We start from the raw sequence: 16,281 nt of genomic DNA, 5'->3' as shown, positions 1-16,281 counted from the left end.
GGTTGTATCTAGTATCCTTCATCCTCTCTTTCATTGAAGGAAAATCTCTGGTTATGATCTGATTAAATTAATCTTTCCTCTAACTCACACTTACCTGTCACCACCTGATCTTCGTGTATTATGTGCTCTTTCTCAGTGTTTACATTTATAACATTGAATATACTTATTACTTTATTATTTGAAGTGTTGGTGTTTAACAACAGTCTGTAAAGAATGACTTCCACTCACCTTCTAATACTTTTGCCCTCCTGAACTTTTTCCTTATATCTCTCTCTGTAATGTTTGTGTTTGTTACATGGCTTGTATTTTTTTTGTTTGTTTGTTTAATAATTTTTGTTTATTTATTTATTTATTTAGAGAGTGTGTGAGTTGGGGGAGGGATAGAGGGAGAGAGAGTCCCAAACAGACTCCACATGGCTCAACTAACAGAGCTACCCAGGTGCCCCCATAATTTGTGCTTCTTATGCTGTTGCTTCTTAATGTTTTCATGTCATTTCTTGGAAAAGAAGAGGAAATGCCTACTTCACTCTGTCATATGCACATTAGAAGCACATGGGTAATTTTTAATATGTTCAAAATAAATAATTCTCAAATTTGATCCTTTAGATGACATTAAAACCAGTTCATCTGCCACAGAGCATGCTGCTTTAAGTCACACACAAGTTTGTGGAAACCCCGCAGTGGTGAACCACCTTTTCAGTACAGATATAATAGCAACTTCCTTAATACATTTCAGAAACCAAAAAGTAATCAGAAAATGTGTTTTCAAGTTGAGGTCATAAAGCTCATGCATGTGCCTCGCAGGAGATTTCCTTAGCCTCTTGCTTCAGCCCGTGTCCTCTTTATGTACCCACAAGTCTAACAAACCAGATTATTACCAAGTTCCCATCACATTAAAAGCACAAAATCAGAATTTTTGAGAACTGTATTGAGTAAAACTTACATCTTGGCAGAAAGCTTAGGCAATCCTAGGAAACGTAACAATACAAGGTCATCAGGACCAGCATCATGAGTATGCACCAGAAGGGTTTCTATTTTGGGAGCCTCGAAATTATTCATAATTTTACCTTTGAATTTGTACTTTGTGAGTGATGTCCAGTGGGACAAAGAAGCATGTGCAGGGGGCTTAGAACCTTGGCTCGCAGATGGATTTTGAGCTGCCCACTTCCCCACCCACTGATGCTCCAGGCTCCCACTCCTGGCACCCACATAGGGACAGCTGCCACCCTCAACTCATGGCAAGACCTGGGTGCACACTTGGAGAGAGTTAGGAATAAACACACATTTCACAGCATCCCAAGGTAGGGCATGACGGAGCTAACCCTGTGCCAGGTGAGTAACACAAAGGCACATTAGTCAGGTGCCTCTTCCTCAGTGGAGGCAAACCTCTTACTCAGTCCTACTGCAGATCCCAACCATGTCCTGGAGCAGACTTTCCAGTCCCCTGGGGCTGCCTACTTGCCATTAATTGGCATGCAGTCCCTTGGGAAGGGAACACCAGCTTTTTCACTAAGGCCTGGTCATGGTTTATCCATTAGACAGCTGGCAGGAAGACAGCTGGTGAGCCCGCCAGCACCTGCGAGAGTCTGTACTCACCCAGCAAGTATCCCTTTGCCTGGCAGAGTGTGACATTAAATAAAAACAAAACAAAAGTAAACAAAACAAAACTAAACAAAAGAAACAAAACAACCATTGTAACAGGTCAGAGACACTAGAAAGAAAGGAAAATAAATGTACATATTTTCTGTTTATTTTTTAAAGAAAGGACCCAGGTTTTTATTTTGCAGTGGGCTTTTAAAGGCATGTACTCAATTGTGTAAGTAATTTAGGTACAAGACAAACTGCTTTACTAATGGTTCTAACTTTTATTGCTTAATTCCATGAAATTATAGTAAGTACTCAAGAACACTATTACAGGTTATATTCTGGATGCTGAACACATGGAGAGGTAGGAATCAGGGTTTTGCTGTTTGCTTGCTTCAGTAGGTCCAGTCATGTGCAGGACATCTCTCCAGGTTTTGATGGTCCTGCTGTCAGCTCAGTGGAAGCATCTGGATTCCTATTTGCGTCATCTTCCCATTAAATAAGCTGTACGTATGCGTGGACTTCCTCCTTGGAGCTAAGCACAGGGCTTACTATTTAGGAGTGGGCGGGATATTCAAGGATAGGTAACATGCTGAATAGAGATTGCACTTGTGAAGCTCTCTGGGGGCTCCTACCATCAGTGAATCCACAGGCATATTGTTGGCACTCTGTTTGGCCCTGGGAGGGGGGAGGTTAAGATAATAAAGAACTTTGTTGTCTTTGGGAACTTGGAATCAAATTGGCAGCCAAGCATATATGCACATTAAAGAAAAACAAACAAAAAGCTAATGCGTTCATGGTGCTGTCAAAGGAGCCACACCATCAAAGAGCTATAGGGAAGAGAGAACTCTGCTTTTTGAATACCGGCCATCCACATGGCACAGTGCTAGCATTTCCTGTATGTGACTCCATTTCTTCCTTCCACACATCCTGAGAGATGGCAATTGGTATTCTCACTTTACAGACAATGTAACTGAGTCACATACAGCTGAGGTTGCTCCCCCGGGTCACACAAGTAGTTGGCATCCAAAGGCAGATCTCTGTGACCTTAAGGCATTCCACTTTAAGAGCTTAACTCCCAAGGACAACTGTCTCTATTTATTCAGTACATTTACCATTCAAAGAACTCTTCATCTATTACCTCATTTGATCTTCACAAAGGCCCTTGATAAAGAGCTCACCACCAGAAAGGGGAGCTGGGGACACAGAGTGGGTGAAGGACCCAAGTTCATTATCCATTCACACGTGTGGCTCCTCTGATCTCCCACGATCTCTACTTGTCTGGTAAATGAATGGACTGAAAAATGACTGTATAATCAAAGTGCAATTTGTCCAGGGTGGTACTGTATGAATAATTTATGTAGCATAAATACTGCTGGATAGAGCACTTAACTAAACCCTTGATCAGATGCCTGTTATTATCTGGCTGGCACACAATCAAAAAATGAAATGAAATTTGGGCAAATTCCATACACACTTGGGAAAGGCCACAGAGAGCAAAGGAAGAACAGAAAAAAAAAAAAAAAAGAGGGGAAGTATTGAGAGTTTAAAGTGAATGTAGATTTCTGGGACTGCTGGAAGCCCATTATGAAAACAGGCTAAAGCATCACAGCATATCTTAGAGTGAAATTATACGTAGTGACTGTGATTGCAGATAAACCAGTCTTTTTCTGGCTGTGGGTTGGAGGTTGGGTGTCTCTTACATTTTCTGCCTGTAGTGACTGATTCTGACATTGTCCCCAGGCTCCATATCGCCTGTACGTTGACAAGTAGGAGTCTGTTACAGTGTATGTTTGACAATCCATGGAACATAAAATTGTTGATATCTCTGAGACCCTCAAATCATTCTCACCTCATGCGCCATGAGTGGTTTGGATACCTGGAAACAACCCTCATGAAGAGATTACAAAATGCCTAAAACAAAACCAAAACGGTAGCCATGATAAGAAATACTGAGTGTTCAATTCTCCCAAGGCCCTGGGCAGATGATATATCAGGGGTGTCATAAAAATTTCTGTTAACACCACATTGTCTTCTTTCTGGCCTTTATCCACATTAATCATAGCATCAGTCTCCTTTCCAAGTATCAGCTTTCATTTCTGACTTCACAATTTCTCCAAATCCAGAGCTCTGAGTCACCAGCCTTTGTCTGTCCAGGGATTTTTCATTGGCGTGTAGTCAGCACACCCACTGCTATGGTATTGTTCAGGCCCCTCCCACTTCTGTACCATCCCCAGAGACATCCTTGATGGGTGACATCTTCAGTGATTTTCCCTCACTGAACCTCAGAATCCTACCTACTGGAGTTTGCTGGAATCTTGTGCTGCTATAATACAATAGTAGTATCTGACGTGTCTTCCTTAAGAAATTTAAACATCTTGAAGGCTAACAGAGCACATTTCTTTTCCATTCAGGTTTTTGTACATAAACCTGGCTTGCCCAGTTGTCAAGTGAAAAGAACAAACTGATGCCTGACACTGGGTGGCTTCTTCAATATCCATAAGGATTACCTTCCAATTCACTTATTTTGGTTTGTCATTCCTTGATATTATGTTCCCTAGTTCTCAAAGACATTGATTTCCCATTCTAGTTCCTAATACTGCCTTAGATTTTCCTTGAGTTGACTATGTACCATAGCCTGATGTTCAGATCAGATCCAGGGCTCTGTCTCAAACATAAAACATTGTTCTCCCTCTAATTAGAAGCTTCCAAATTCCATTTATGAGATGTTCTGACCACCTGTCTTGTTCAAAAGACCCATGTTAGCTGAGTCAGATTGTCACACTCTTAAAGAAGACAATTAAATTAGATATCATCCTACTTTACAAAATAGAAGTGCTTGGCTTAAAATGATGTATTACAAAATGATTACCTGTGTAGTATTCATTCATTCATAACAAGGAAAAAAATATATTGCTGCCACCCAAAAAACCCTGAGTGGACCCCCCCCCCCGCCACCTCCTCCCTCTTCCTAAAAGACAACTGCCTCCCCTACTATTGTAGTAATCATTTTCATGTTTGTTTGTTTGTTTGTTTTTATAGTTTTATCTCTGCAGAAAGCATCCTTAAGCACCAGACATTTTTAACTGTATAAATAGAAACATTTTGTATTTGGCTTCTTTTGATCCATATTACTTTCTTTTGAGATTCTTTCAAGTTGTTATTTGTCACTATAGTTCATTAATTTCCAATAGTAATTAGGGAAAAATTCACTAAAGAAGATTGCATACACAACTGACAGTAGATATAAAATTTTTTAAATCCTCACACTATCAAGACCAATAATATCAGGTGTTATACTGCCAGTGGGAATGTAAATTTATACAGACACTTTGGAAACCAGCTTGCTATTACATAATGAAATTTGAAATTGCTTTCCCATGGTGTGTGACTTAGTGAATCCACTCCTAGATGTCCATCCCCCAGAAAGGCATGCACAATTTATACCAAGAAACATACACAAGAATGATCATAGTATTATTCACAGTATCAAAAACTGGAAACACTCCAAATGAATCAAAAGTAAGAGACAAATTATTATATTCATACAATGAATTGTAGTGTATGAGAAATCTGAGTTTTAAAGTTTTTTTGTGTATGGGGTGCCTGGGTGGCTCAGTTAGTTAAGCATCTGCCTTCAGTTCAGTTCATGAGCTCAGGGTCATGGAATCAAGACAGGTGCTGGACTTTCTGCTTAGCTGGGAGTCTACTTCTCTATCTCCCTCTCCCTCTGCCCCCCGCCCCCAAACTTGAGCTGGCTGTCTCTCTTTCTCAAATAAATGAATAAATGAATAATAAAATCCTTAAAGTTTTTTGAGTACTTTTTTGTACAGGTGTTATGTTTCTCACATTACACAAAGGCTAAAAAAAAAAAAAAAAAAACCCCAAAAAAAAACCCCAAAAACACAAAACAGACTTCATTTAACAAATTTAATTAGAAGCAGCACTCTACACCCCCATGCTGGGTAAATGAACTACTAGGTCTGTTCAAGCCTTCTGCCCGTTATTCTATTGGATTATATAAGTTTTCTTTTCCTTTTTTTTTTTTCCCCCATGGGAGTTCTATATATATTCTAGGTAGAAGCTCTTGGTCTATCATGTGTCAGAAATATCTCCCCCCATTCTATTTTTTGTTCATTCGCTCTTTCAATTAAGTTCAAACAGATATTCGTACTTTTAATGATTTAGTTCAGCAGTGTTTTTCTTTATAGCATCATATATCTTATTTAAGAAATCATAAGATAGTTTATCTACAAGCTTTATGTTTTACCTTTCACATTTGTATCTATGATCCTTCTGGGCTGTATTTTTGTGGGTGATGTGGGATAAGGTCACATTTTCTATTTTTTTCCAATTGTCCCAGAATCATTGAAAAGACCCTGATGTTTCCATAGCTCTACTATGTCACCTTGGCTTTAAATCAATTGTCTACACGTATCAGTCTATTTCTAGGTTTTTTATTCTATTCCACTGGTCTATTTGTCTAACCTTGAGCCAATATCACATGGTCCTAATTACTATAGTTATCATAATTCTTGATAGATGGGAGAACAAGTCCTCCCACTTTAGTCAAGAGTACCATTAGCCCTTCATGTCTTTGTTTTAAATTACTATATAAATTTTAGAATCAACTTGTTAAGTTCCAAAAAAAATTCAGTTGCAATATTGGTCACGATTACACTGAATCAATAGACCAGTTTGGGAATAACTGACATCTTTACAATATTAAATCATGAGCCAATGAATTTGGCTTGTCTACCTCTCTTCATTTATTCAGTCTTATTGTGTATTTCTCTTAATAATAGAGTTTTCTACGTAGAACAGTGAACTTTTGTTAGATTTATTCTTCGTCATTTTATATTTTTGAAGCTATTATAAATTGTATCTGATTTTCAAATATCATCTCCTAATTATTTGTTGCCAGTACATGGAAGTAGATGTATTTTAGTAAGTTGACCTTGCATCCATCAGCCTTGCTAACTTCATCAGTCTTAATCCTTCATCTATGGATATATATTTTCTGTGTATATAATTACAGCATATATGATTAATGGCAGTTATATATTTTCCTTTCTGATCTTAATGTTTAAATCATTCTTTTGCTGTACTGCATTGGATAGGTCCTTTAGTACAATGTTCAGTAGAAGTGAACAATGGACAATCTGTTAATTTCTCAGCTAAAAATAATAGCTTTCAAAATTTCATCAGTAAATATGATATCTGTTTACACTTATTTGTAGATTCCTTTTATCAGATAAATCATTTCCTTAAATATATGCAATATTTTGTCTCTCTCTCTCTATGTATATAGGTATGTAATTGTCAAGTGCTTTTTCTGCATCCAAGATGATATTTTCATTTTGTTAATATACTTCATTTCACTGATTAATTTTCAAGTATTAAACCAACCTTGCATTCTAAATATACCCAAACAGCTCATGGGAAATATTTATATATAAATACACACACACACACACACACACACACACACACACATATAATCAATGGCATGATATTATGATAATAGTATATGATTATTATGGTGTTATGTCATGACATATAAAATCAAGATTTCTATATATCCTTTTTAGATATTGCTAATTCAGTTTTTAATATATCTCTGCCTCTGCTTTCAATTAACACAAACCCAAAACAATGAAGACAAACATTGATTTATTCAAAGGGCTGATTTCTTTAGGTATAAACAAAGAACTGACAGGAGGGAAAATGTGGGAGCAGTTACTTCCAAAGGAAGCTTCAGACCAGACTCTGTCTCAGATTGTGGGTCCTCTCTCTGCTTTTAGAACAGGAATAAAGTCAGCAGCAGACATTCGCACTAGAAAATGCTGGATAGGGGGCACTGCCTGTGAGGGTGTGAGTCCTCCCACCACAGCCTCCACAGCAGGAGCACAGGACCTGTTACTTTCCTCAGGGTTGTAGGAGGACAGGGGTGACTTTTCTTCTGCCCAGTTATTGACACAAAGGAATTTGAGAGAAGGGAAGGGGTGATAGGAGCTATGCTAGTAGCTTGGCGTCCTCACCTTACTTAATTACACCCATGTACTTGGCCTTCTGAGGTGAGCTTTGCTGTTGGTCTCCATTTTGGTGGCTCAACATGGGCTTCCTGCCTGTGCACGGAGCACCACAGATACTTGGAGTTCTTTCAAGGTGGTTGTGCTCTTCTTAGAAGATGAACTCTTCCTTTCTTACCTGATTTTAAATGTGTAGCCCAGAACTCCTAGACATTTTGGGATGTTTCTATCATGAATTTTGCATTTGCCTATTAATAACTTTCAAATATCTGCGTTTCTGTTAACACTACCTTAAAGAACGGCTCTTCTTCAGGATCAGTGTCCTCTGTGACCTTCTTCCTACATCATCCTACTTAGTTATGTATTTCAGGGTTGCATATACTTCCCCATCAAACTTGGTTCTAAATCCAATACAGCTTTCTGCAACTGAACTAGAATCCCGGGTAAAAGGCCAGGACTCTTAAGGAAATGAAACAGGGTTACAATTTTAAACACAAGTTTTTGGCTTGTTTTGCCAGTGTTTCTATTTTATTGCCCTCAAAACTCAAAGGGATTTCTTGAATTACTTTCTCCCCTACCTGCTTCCCTGAAGAGTGCTACAGAAACTATCAACAGAATTCTCAAAGTGTTGCTTCAGCTTACCTTCTCCTTACTTCCTTTTGATTTTCTGGTTTGACTTTCAGAGGATGCAAACCAAATCAACAATTTCAGTCATCCTAGGGCAGAAATCTGAGGCTGAATCTGGCCCCTTTACCAGAAGCTTCACCTCTTCTTAAAACTTCCTCATTCCACTTTCCTAGTTGGTATTTCTCTATCACTATTTAGCATACTGTATATTTTATTTAATTAACCTGTCTCTCCTCCCCTCCCTTACCAGAATATAAACTCTATAGAGGCAGATATTTGACTATAAGTATCCCTGATGCCTAGAACAGTACATGGCATTTATAGCATATACTCAAAAAATATTTGTCGAGATAATTATCTCAATATAAAATGAAATGCATTTAATTCTAAATTATCTAGGCTAATTTGGGGTGAGGAGTTAGGTTGAAGGATGGGGGAAAGGGATATTCAGACAATCTGTGATGAAGCATACTGATACAATGAGTATTCATCATCATAGTGATTACTTTACACTAATCAAACAGTACTCTCATCCCAAGAAGGACTTGTCCAAGAGAAGAGAAGTTCCTTCTGTAACATCTATTCTTCAGGAACCCTTACTGAACTCCTCTCCTCTCCTGTACTCAAGCACAGATCTGACTGCAGCACTGAGACCAGTGGTCCTCAAATGAAAATTCTGAGTCCCTGCTCCAGGGTGACTAAACCAGAAACTCTGGGAGTGGGATTCTGAGCAACATGGGCTTTAGGCTTTCCAAAGGGTTCTGATTCGTGCTCAAGTTTGAGAACCGTTGGTCTATGTTTTATCTTAAAATCACCCTATTTCTGTTCTGAGAGGATTTTAAAAAAGAAGATCATGACTATGCAACGTGTTCATATGAATATGTATTAGACACACACACTAAATACGCACACACATGCACACAGGCATTTAAAAGCCAAATGTATATCCTCCACTGTTTTGATAATTGAAGAGTCTTATAAGCCACAATACTTGCCTCAGATTGTCATTTCTGTAAGCTACATGTCTTGCATTCAACTTAGAAGAGCTGACAAGTTATTCTCAGACCTGTCCCTTCTAGAGGACACCCTGTCATGGGGCTGATTGAAGGGATAGGAAAGAGAGTGCAAAAATAATGAGGCTTATTTCCCATTAAGGAAGTGACACGACAGTAAGCCAGTTTGCTTCTTAAATCATTGTGACCAGGTTTGCTTGGGGGAATTCTGTGCTTTACAGAGAACATAGAAAGAGTGCTTTGGAGGGGGATAAGGGTAGTGGAAGGTCAAGGAAAAATAGCTCTGTGATAGAGCTCATGCTTTTTCACGCAAGCTGCCTATTCTATGACTTATGGAAACCTGATCCTGATATTTTAGAGAGATGAGCAAGTGAGGAGAATGGATAGCTGCTAAAAGCCCTCTATGGACTGAGTGTTGACATGTATATCTCAATCTTCATAATGACATACTGTCTAAAATTACATCTCCATTTTAGAGAAGGAAACTGAAATTTACAGCAACCATATAATTTGTCCAGGATCATAGATCTAGTTAATGGGGGTCATTCATTAACAATTACTGTATGCTTATTGTTGGACACTCTAAGACAGTGATGCTCAAACCTGGAACCAACTCAGGGGCTTCAAACATACTGATAGCTAGGGTACAACCTATAGTTTCTGATGTAATTGTTCTGTAGAACAACTTGGGTGTGGGGGTATTGAAAGGGTCCTCCGATCACTCCACTATACAGCCAGTTTGAGGACATCTGCTCTGGGGATAGAGCACAAGGTTCAGTGAATGTCAGAGTCTGATAAAAGTGACAGGTACAGCAGTTATGGTACAGAGCCAGGAGTGGTGTCTAATAATAACAGTGACCTGAGGATACCATGGGAGCACACAGTAGTTGCTCCTCAACCGGCTGCCCGTCCCTGCTCAGAATGTAAACAGACTTAGGAAGAACAGAGAGCCAAAGAAGGAGAAGGGACATTTGTGGCAGAAACGGAGTTTACACAAAGTGGGGAGGAGCAAAGATGAGCTAGAGAGAACCATTTGGCATCCTTGGAGCATGAGGAAATGACAAGTGAGGGGAAGGAAAAAAGCCGGGTCTGCGGAAGTATCTCTGAAGGGCTTGAGGCAAAAGAGGTATCTTAAAAGATGGATGGAATATGAAGAGCCTTAGAGGAAATGAAGTTAGCTTTAGGGGAAACTAGAGTTAAAAAGAGTTTAGAAATTATCTCATCTTATCAGTTCATTTTACACCTGAGGAAACTGAGGGAGAGAAGTTTTAGCCAGACTGTCCCAAACCAACAACCAAATCATGTCAGGGGCAGAGCCCCCATATAAACTTGGAGACTTTCAGACAAGTTTCAACCACTGAAGTGCCATCACAAGAAGTTACATTAATGAAAGCAGAATGATTCTTGTGTGTCTGAGTGAAAATACTGGTTTTACAGAGAAAAGTAGACACCAACTGAATGGAGACAAATATGCTTTTATCTTGTTATAGGGCCTCAGAAAAAGCCCCAGGCATGTATTCACCCATACTCTGGCCTTGTTTCCAAAGATGCTCTTTTTTAAAAATTTATGTATTTATTTATTTATTTTTTAAAACACAGTTGTACATGGGAGATCTATGTTTTCAATCTACTCTTTGCAACTTCAGTGTGGTAAAAGTGACTCGATTTTGGGAACACCATGGTGGATTTGGGATATTTGGACCATCCAATGTGTCTCTAGTCTTGGCTACCTCCATCTTACTGTCAGTGTTCCTTCACCTTGAAAGGATGGGAGGTTTTGGTATTAGTGTTCTACCCACTCCACACACACACAACACACACACACACACACACACACACACACACAGAGGTGTGCACATACATCTAAGGCCATTGCTTTGAATGAAAACAATTTCATAAGCCTCCATGAGTATCTTCACTCGGTCTACATTAGGTACAGACTGACCATTTAAAGCACATTTCATCAATACAAACCACTGATGAAAAAAATGCAACACTTCCTCTCCAGCTGGCTTTCTAGCACATTTTTACATTTTCCTTCCCTGCTTCCCATACTTATTTTCATCCCCAAAATATTTCAGAGGCTTTCTCCTTTCTCTGTATTTTGGTTTCACTGAAGTCTGCACAGTCAACACAATGATTGCTTATGTCTGGCTTCCAGGACTTTTATCATTATTGAGGATTATCATTATTGAGGAGAAATACAAAACCAAAGCACATGCTTTTGTGGTCAAATGCTGAATTGGGCTTTACGAGAATCCACATTTGGGGAAATTCTGGCATATTTTGAGTCATGAGATGTTATCAGAGGAAATGAGGTAAGGATCTCATTATCCCCGTGCCCCAACCCAACCTGAATTATCCAATGCACCTAATTTTTTCAGTCCCCATCAGGACCTGGATTTTTCTCTACCACTACAAACCACATGTTGATCTTTCCCTTATATGAACATCAGCTGAGTTTTATAGTGTGTACCAAACAATTTAGCACTTAGCGCTAATTAAATGAGGTTAAATAAAATCACTTCTGTAGAAGTGCCTGCTGTGAACTGTAGTAGACAGATGCATGGGACTATTACCACCATTAATTAGTTTAATTGCCTTTTGTATGTTCATTCTTTCTCCTCGACTCTTGTGTAAGCTCTCTACTGGAGGTTTATATCAGCTAATTCATGATGGAAAGAGAGAAGATGCTAAATAGCTGTGGATTAATGAAAGATGGGATTTCTTGGAGGGCCTGATCCATGGCTCCTTATAGAAGGTAGTCTCATTTCCTCCTGCCGCCATTTTCTCCTTGAAAATTCTTGCTCATCCCTGCAAAGGGAACAATGCCAGAATTCTAGCCAGCTATATTTAGACAGCCAGAAATGAAATAACTGTAACATGATTGATAACCTTAAGTCCAGGGAAATGATATTACTAATTAAATCGTGAAACATTAGGCAGCCTGTCAAGCACAGATATATTTAAAGTCGTAACAGCTCTTGCTTATTTTTAAAGTGTTTGCATATTGAGTGATTCTGGTAAAATTGTTTCTATTTATCAGACCAAGTATAAAGTGCTCATTTCCATGGTATCTGCAAGCATAACAGGCAATCTAAGAGAAATCCGGGTCCAAGAGAGCAGCAATGCAGAGAACTGGTCAGGTTCTATGAATCTGAGCCTCACTCAGTTTTTGGAATTAGAAAATCTAATACTTTACAGCTTCTAGAAGCAAAGTGTGTGAGTGAGGTTAGTGGAAGGGAAAGTTAGAAATAACCAAGCTACAATTTACCGAATGCCTGTTTTGTGCCAGGCTCATCCACAGATTACTAACCTTACCAGTCCCATTTCTCAGATGAGAAAACTACACACAGAGATGGGAAAAGAAAGAAAAAGCAAACAAAGATCATTTCCCCCTCATGGTGCAACTAACAAGGGACAGATCACGCTTTGAACTGAGTGCTCGCTGAAGCCGGTGTCGGAGCTCCTTCTGCTAGCTGAATTCCACTTCCTCCGAGGGATCTTTATTCTATGCTTGCTACCTTTACATCCAGTAAAACCCATAAGTTTGATGATAAGAGAGGCTAAGAAAAAAAAATTATCTCACATGAAAGGGTAGGTGAGGGTATAATTCTTCTTCAGAAGTGATCACATTCATGAATTAAATCCTTTTAAGGGATAAATCTCTAAAGCCAGAGAGGAGTGAAGAACCCTTGTTGGGCTCTAGGGTCAAGCAGATCTTTTGTCCCACTGGCAGGTCAGACAGAGGATGGTGTGACCACTGACATACTAGTCCTCAGTTAGAGGAGTTCTTGCCCCCTTCTTTAGAATGGGGTAATGATATCTACTTTGATTGTGTTTAAGAAAAATGAATGGAGATAATGTAAGAGATCTACAAGATAAGAAAGGGAAGGGGAAGACGGGAGAGAGCAGGACTTCCCAACATTTCCAGTATTGCATTTCTGTGAATGTTTGCTTATTCTCTGTTTAAAGATGGCCTTTGGTATTGCATATTGTACAAATTTTGGCAAAGATAATAGGCACATCCTACTCCAGCACAAGGTATTAGATTGAGCATAATAAAATTGTGGTTTAAGATGAAAGGCCTGAAAATCATGTTAAATAGGATAAGGAAAGCTTAATTGAAGCGCCAGCATGATTGCTTTAAAATCTCTTTATCTAGGTTTGTTATTTTCCCATCTGATTGGGAGGGAAGGATGACCCCAGCTGACCTGGCTTACATTCGTTCTAACAGGCTTTCTGTCACTGTTGCAAATGAGTAAACAGATACTGCCCCTAATCCTGAGTGCTGCAGAATCACAGTGAATTAAATGCACAGAGGTAAAGAAAGGTCTTTTGGCATTAAATTGCAGCCAGGGACCTCATCTTCATTCCATACGGATTGTCAACTTGCCAAATTCAAGGCTACAACTATTGTTATAATTAGACTTTGAAATCCTTCTTCTGGTTTCTCTTTTTCTGTGACAAGGATTTGCTACTTAAAATTATAAATTGCAAATATATTGCCAGGGTCTGGATCTAATCAGCTTTCATCCCCTCCCTAAGCCCCAAGAAATTGCTTTTGTTTTCAGTGTTGAATTTGGGTGGTTTTAGAGCGCTAATTCTGATATGGGGCAGGGTGGGGGGGGATAAGAAAGAGGTGCAGACCCTTTCATCCCTGGGCATCAAGGGTCCTTCCCACGGCCAAGGCAGCACCTTTGGCCTCACCTGACTCTTAACCTCAACATCTACAGCACTGTTATGCAGACTTCCACCGTGCCACCTGTCCCCTTCTTTCGTGCAAGCTGATTATTCTACATGAAACGACTGCCTTTTGGCCTATTCATGCAGTGGCCGGATACTTTTGAGAGTGAAAGGAACACAGTTAATTATTATGCCTGAAAAAGATGCATAAACTGAGACCTATCTGGGCCAGCCAGGATATCCTGGTCACCCCACTTATGCTCCCCTCTTCTCCAGTATTCTCTGACACCCTCCAAACATTCATTGTGAGCCCCAGTTTCTTCTTGATATTTAATCCTTTCATTTTAGCATGATTTTTGTTTTTTTTTTTTTTTAATACTTTGAAGATGTACTTTATCTCACCAACTTGGTTTCTAACTTCAGCATAGAGACACTCCTCCTTTAGTGCCTATTAAAGTGTTATGGGGTGGTCCGAGTAGACACTCAAACACTGAATGAATAAAAAAAAAAAAACACTGAATGAATAAATATACATCAATTCAAACAATTTTGGGTGGTTTCCTCTTTTTTGTAAATGGGGAAGAAGAAAGGTCATGCTGGTATAATATTAGCAGTCCCCAAAAGTATAAAAATACCAAGAATAATATTCACAATATTCCCATAAATGTTAGTAGCAGTAGCTGCTTTTGAAGTTTGATTTATTTAGGAAAATCTAACAATCAGGGAAACAGTTGATCTGTTTTCCACTAATATGACTGCTTGTGTTTTAATAAAAGGAGCACTGGCCTAAGGACATTAGTTGACTTGGATTATAGTCTTGACTCTGATGAATGGCTGTGTGACCTTAAATGTGTTATTTCAAGTTGATGAGGCTCCACTTTTCTAATCTCTTTATTGGGTTAGTAAAGCAAATCTTTTTTCTGTAATTCACAGCCATGCTCTGATGATGCATTTGATACTATGACCATTAAGATCACATTCTAAATGAAGATGCTTTATCGTTCATCCTATATAGGAATGTCGTAGAGTGTTTTTGATACAGGACAGTTAGTGATTCCTAACTTCACTTGCAGATAAGGAGGTAGAGATGAAGGGTTAAATAAGTTGACTAAGTCCATAACTACCGAAGCGGGGATTCAATCTGAAGCTCACCAGACTCTGTAATCAGGAATTGAATTGTGTCATTGCTTCAGCAAACCCAACAGTTTCCTCATGGGTAGGTGATTGGAAGTTAATAGATTGGGAATTGATCTCAGGATTCATTGAGCTGCGGTGGTTCCATGCAGATTCAGTCCAAATGTGTTTTTGTAGGTACAGCTGCAAGACATTCCTTTTATTTCTCTATTGAGGGAAGTGGGTGGTTTCTATGCAGAAGCTAAATGAAAGCCTTTTAGAGGAGAAGAAAAAAGAAAAGAAAAGTCCCATAGGTATGTTACAAGCATTCCTTTGTTTACATACTTTTCCTTCCCACTACACAAGTTTTAGAAAGTGATTCCATCTCTTATGAACCCACTTTTTAATCAATGACAAGGACAATGTTTCATTTAGCTTTCTGTTCTAACACTGCTTCAAGCATAGGCATCTTGGGGTTATGTGTAAAGATTGGATGAAAACCAAGGGCCTGGTCCTCTCTGGGTAAGACATCAAAGAGGCATGAGCAGAAGTATATTCATAAGTATCGATTTAGTCTATTGAATGTGTTCACATTCTTTGGGAATGGGGGTATCCTGCTCTCCCTTGGCAGGATAAAGGAGAATATTTAAGTGTGCTATACAGGCAGTGCCATTAGGTTTAAAAGGAGCCTGTTTTCAGAGCACACCTGAGCGGAAAAGATGTCGACACACCAAAAGGGTGTTGAAACCTCTCCCATGGCCATAGTCAGAGGACAGGCAGCCACGGAGCAGGGGTCTCCGAGAACGCAAAGCAGGGAGGTAAAGCCAGAGAGACGCAAAAGAGCAGCAGCCTTGCCTAGAATCAGCCAAAGAGGACTGGGGCTGTGTCAGTGGTCAACCATCAGGACCTGAAGAAAGAGGTAGACATCCAAACTGCAAAAAGGCCACACACTTCACCTCAAGCATGCTGGTGCTGAGGCTACGTAACAATCACCTTATTCCTGAGTGGAAAGGCCTGGGTATTTGGGCAGAAACTGTTGCTCCTCCTTTACAGATTGCTGACTGAAAGAGCCCATGACCTTGCGTGTGGTGCTCACTATAATGAATGAGCATGGTCACTCTCAACAAATCCTTCTGCTGGCTTTGGGAACTGCAGAGTTTATGGCTTGTGTTGTTATAGTTAGATATTTGAATATAGTGCACTTGCCCAGCTATTAAGTGTTAAGA

At 39.4% G+C, this 16,281-nt stretch overlaps 1 protein-coding gene across 1 annotated transcript in view; it reads left to right on the top strand.

Annotated features, from left to right (window-relative positions):
* Positions 1-16,281, top strand: part of CNTNAP5 (contactin associated protein family member 5) — an 811,336-nt gene that overhangs the window by 76,898 nt on the left and 718,157 nt on the right. The gene's annotated exons all lie outside the window — the stretch shown is intronic.

This window comes from Martes martes (assembly GCF_963455335.1).
Source record: "Martes martes genome assembly, chromosome: 3".
NCBI lineage: Eukaryota > Metazoa > Chordata > Mammalia > Carnivora > Mustelidae > Martes > Martes martes.
This window is presented reverse-complemented; position numbering and strand designations above follow the sequence as displayed.